A 5,316-nucleotide genomic window follows, 5' to 3' on the forward strand; every position below is an offset into this window, starting at 1 on the left:
GAATTGTATTGGAATTTTGATTGTGATTGCACAAAGTCTGTAGATTGCTTTGGTAGCATGGCCATATTTTACTATGGTAATGCTGTGAATCTATGAGCATGGGAGATTTTTACATCTGATATCTTCTTCAATTTCCTTATTCAAAGCCTTGAGGGTTTTCTTATCATGCTGATCTTTCATTTGCTTGGTTATGTAAAAATATTTTATATTATTTGTAGTTATTTTGAATGATGTCATTTCCCTGATTTCTGTAGCAGATAGTTTGTCATTTGTACAAGAGGCTACTTTTTTAGTTAATCTTTTATCTCTCCATTTCACTGAAGGTGTTTATCTATTGTAGAATTTCACTGGTACAAATTTAGGGGTCACTTATGTATATTATCAGATCATCTGCAAACAGCAATACTTCTTCCTTCCCGATTTCTATCCCCTTGATTTCCCTGTACCTAAAACTGCAAGTACTATATTGAATAAATATAGAAAGAATGGACAGCCTTGTCTTGTTCCTGATTTTAGTGGAATTGCTTTAAATTTCTCTCCATTTAATTTGATATTGGCTATTGGCTGAATGTATATAGCCTTTATTTTATTTAGGTATGTGCCTTGTATCCCTGAACTCTCCAAGGCATTTTTTGAAGAAGGGATGTTGGACTTTGTCAAGAGCTTTTTCAGCATCTAATGAGATTATCATGTGTTATTTTTTTCTTCTTAAGATTACTTATAAGGTGATTTACTTTGATGGGTTTTTCATATGTTGAACCATCCCTGCATCCCTGGATGAAACCTACACATGAGAGATATGTATAAGAAGTTTGATTTGGGCTAAGATGTTATAGACTTTACTGGCCATTCTCTTTTACTGTACAGAACAGATGACTACTTAGATCATCCATATTGAGAAACCATTACTAGAATTAAACTTTACAGTGAGCCTTTGGCAAGATATGCTAAAAGCCCATACCTCTATCCACTTTATGGTCTTGGAGAATTGCCCAAGGATTTGCAAGGTTAAGTGCTATATATGGAGGTACCTACTTGTTGATAAACCAATTGAAGAAATCATTGTGCAAAATGGAAAAGTGGTTGGCATCAAATCTGAAGGAGAGATTTCTTGCTGTAAGCAGCTCATCTGTGATCCCAACTATGTAAAAGATCTGGTTGAAAAAAAAAATGGGCCAGGTAATCAGAGTGATCTGTATCCTTAGCCACCCTATCAAGAACACCAATGATGCTAACTCCTGCCAGATCATCATTCCACAGAACCAAGTCAACCGCAAGTCAGTTATCTATGCATGATCTCCTTTGCACATAATGTAGCAGCATAGGGCAAGTATATTGCCATTTTAAGTACAACTGTGGAGACCAAGGAACCAGAGAAAGAAATCCGGCCAGCTTTGCAACTCTCTGAATCAATTGAACAGAAATTTGTTAGCATTAGCGACCTCTTTGTACTTAAAGCTTTGGGAACAGAGAGTCAGATATTTATTTCCCGTGGCTATGATGTTACCACACACTTTGAGACAATCTGTGATGACATTAAAGATATCTATAAGAGGATAACAGGATCTGAGCTTGACTTTGAAGAAATGAAGTTCAAAAAGAGTGACATTTATAGAGAAGACTAACAGAAGTATATATCATGTAATTAGGACAAACTTAAAATTTGACAAATAATGTATATTGTATGAAAACAATATTGTAAGCCCTGCTTCTATGATCTAAATGGAGATTGAAGAGTGTTATACCAGTGAATACTCTTCTACTTTTCTAATATCTTCTATTAACTTGTTTTCATGGAATGGCTTGTCAGAAGTGATTGGTTTTATTCAGTTTAACCAGACTGCATTTTTTTTCTAGTGAAGGAGCTGTTCCAAACAAATATTGATATTGATACAGAAAACTTGATCCACAATACTTGTATCTTTTAATCAGTGTAGCCTTTGCAATTGTGTGATGTTACCTAAGAGCTGGATCTACACAATTTGTGCCATCCAGATATTGTGAATCTATAATGAATATCCTTTGATTTTTTTTTAAACATTCAAAGTTTTCTATATTTTGTTATGTCAAGTACTATAGCAGGGCCCAAATAGGAGAGCCACATGTTTTGTTTATATGGGTATAAACTTTTAGAAAACTTCTGACTTAGGGAGTTGGATGAATCCAATATATGATATTTTAACCTACAACAATTGCTGAGAAAGGGAAAGGAAACTTAAGGTAAAGCAGGTAAAAATATAGAAGCACCTTTTATCCCAGGTATGGCTTCTTCAATGGACCAAACTTCAATGCAGTATTGATTTGACAGAGTCTCAATTTCAGTGATGTCCATTGCAAAATGGCTCCAAATGATTTCTGTACTGAAAAAATAAAAACAAACTCTGGAGAAAAAACACATTTATTTTATAGAAACCTATTAGATTTGGCTGGTTTGCTAAAACTGGGACCTGGAATATAAAAGTCAATTACTTTGCACTATAACTCAGGACATGGTCAACATGGATGGCAGATGACCTCAGAATGAGTTAAGAGTCAAGAGTTTTGTGGTGTCATCTGTTTATTCCACTCAGTATTAAATAATATATATTTCTAGATTATAATGCTAAAGAATGTCAAAAAAAAAATCAACTAACCAACCAACCAAGCAAAAATCCCCAAATGGACCTGCAAGTGTACATACCACAATTACATAATTCTTAATCACAATTTTATTATTCAAACAAATTAATGTAGTCTGCTTTTCTTACATTTTATGTTTTAGTTTTTCTTACTTTTTGGACATGTTTGCCATGCCTCAAAACAATCTGTTGTCCTTAACTTAGCCTCCATCCACCTACAATATGTACAGCTATGGTTCTAGTAACAGATTCCTCATATGCTCCCCATTTCTGCTTTGTATCTTTGTTGTTGTTGTTTGGTTGATTGGGTTTTTTTTAAATGTACATTGGATATATGTTTGCTTTGGAGTTAAAGCACAAAGCAAGTTTTCTCATTCTTTTCAACAGGAATATACCTACTTTAATATAATAGTATTAGATGTATATAATTGATGTATATACATTAATATAATAGTATATATAGTATATATAATAGAATATATAAAACTATTAATACAAGTGTTAGATATACAAGTTATCAGTTAACAGGAATCTACTTTTCACATTTTGCTATTAATATAATGCTGAATAAACAAAAATAATCCAAAATTACATGTTCTTATCTAAATTATGGATAAAATGTAAGCAATTAATGTATTTTGATGAAAAACAAATGGTTCAGGTTTATTAATGTTGATGTCAACTTGTGATAATAATTTTTACTAATTCTAATTTTATCATATCATATAAAAGTGTATGTATTTGTGTTTTAGATATCATGGAAAACTTTGAGATAGAAAAAAAGGATGGAGATGGGGAGAAGGAGGGAAGAGAAACATGCATGTTGGGAGACACATATATGAGAGAGAAAGAGCAAAAAGAGAGTAAGCAATGAAAGGGGGAGAGAGAGGTAGAACAGGATGGAATCAGTGGAGGAATGAGGAGACAAAAAGTAAGAAGAGGAGAAGAGAAAATTATGGGAAGGGGAGAAATGAAGGAAGAAAAATAGAGAATGAAGACAGAAGAGGAGAGGAGAGGGAAGGAGATGAGGAGGGGAGGGAAGGGGGAAGGAGAATAGAGGGAAGTAAAGAGGGAGGAGTGAAGGGAAGGAGAGAAGAAAGGAAAGGATGAGAAGAGAAGAGAGGAGAGAAGAGGGGATGAAAGATTGAAGGGGAGAGGGGAGAGAAGAATAGAAAGGAGAGGAGAAAATCACAAAGGAGTTGGGTAGAGAGATATCAGAGAAGGAGAGCAGTATAGCAAATAAAAAAACTGGAAAATGAGAGCAACTGTGGCTCCAGTGACTAGATAATTTAGGGTGTCCTTATCTGGTCCAACTCTAGACATAGAAGGTGTTTTTAATCCTGTTATCTGTTATCAGCTAATACTGAGTTCTCTTGATTTCTGGACCTGGAGCTAAACATGTCTTCTCTATAACTCTGCATATTATAAGCTCGTGTGATATTTGAGTTTGGCTGTAATCTTCTTACTGTATTCTTCTTTTATTTTAGCTGCTACTATTATTTTCCAGAGAGAGAGACAGAGACAGAGACAGAGACAGACAGAGACAGACACAGAGAGAGACAGAGGGAGAGAGAGAGAGATGCAGAGGGACAGAGACAGAGAGACACACACACACAGAATTGCCCCCAACAATGGAATTTCAAGTTATTTCAAGTAAGAGACATATCTCTTTTCTCTTGTGTCTGTTGTCAGCCTTGTTTTGTTTTCCTTTGTTTTGCTTATTATTTTTGTTTTGTTTTGTCAACCTCATACAATCTTAGACATACCTGAAGATATGTAATCTTGAGAAAATACCTTCATACAATTGCTATAGAATATTTTCTTGATAAATGATTAATGTAGGAGGGCCCTTGCATTGTGGGTGGTGCTATCCCTGGATTGAATGGTCTGGGGTGTTGAAAGAATGGTGAATAAAGCAGGTTGAACAAGCTAGAATGCAACATACTCCATTCCTTCTAGGTCATTTCCTACCTCCAGGTTCCCACCTTCAGTTCATGTCCATACTACCCTTAGTGCTGGGGTGCAATTTGAGAGATGTAATATGACATAAATCTCTTTCCTCCCAAAGTTTCCTTTGGTGATGGTGCTTACCACAGCAAAAGAAAAGTAACCAAGAGAGTGTCTGAGCATAGACACCTGGATGTACCTCATTTTATCCTCAGAGACTGCACACATTCAATGTCTGTTAGTAGACTTTTAAATCTCTCTCTCTCTCTCTCTCTCTCTCTCTCTCTCTCTCTCTCTCTCTCTCTCTCTCTGTGTGTGTGTGTGTGTGTGTGTGTGTGTGTGTACACGAAATTGTCTGTGATGTGTGTCTACAAGCATATTTGGGTGTGTGAATATGTGCAAAGATCAGAAACAGCAGTCTCAGGTATACGTTTTCACTTTCTCATTTTTTTGAGATAAGGTCATTTGCTTTTCACTGCTATCTTTTCCTTCTGATACTTTGAAATATGCTAGTAATATATAAACTTTGAGTATCAACACAGAGTATTCAGCAGTGATGGGACTCTCAAATATAATTATTTTGGTCAATTCTCAATTTAGGGATGATCTAGCACTTGTTCCCATTGTCACAAAGGTTTTTGGAAGCTTACAAATTATTTTGCATTTTCAATCATATGCAAAATGCTGCTTTTGTTTATTTGAAGCTACTGTTCATTCTCTCATAAGGAGATGATTTATATCGGCTTTTAGT

General features: G+C 35.1%; 1 pseudogene; it reads left to right on the top strand.

The window, feature by feature from the left end:
* The first annotated feature begins 790 nt into the window (after positions 1-790).
* LOC110322411 lies at positions 791-1,625 on the top strand (annotated as a pseudogene).
* Positions 1,626-5,316: the final 3,691 nt, after the last annotated feature.

This window comes from Mus pahari, chromosome 5 (genome assembly GCF_900095145.1).
Source record: "Mus pahari chromosome 5, PAHARI_EIJ_v1.1, whole genome shotgun sequence".
Lineage (NCBI taxonomy): Eukaryota > Metazoa > Chordata > Mammalia > Rodentia > Muridae > Mus > Mus pahari.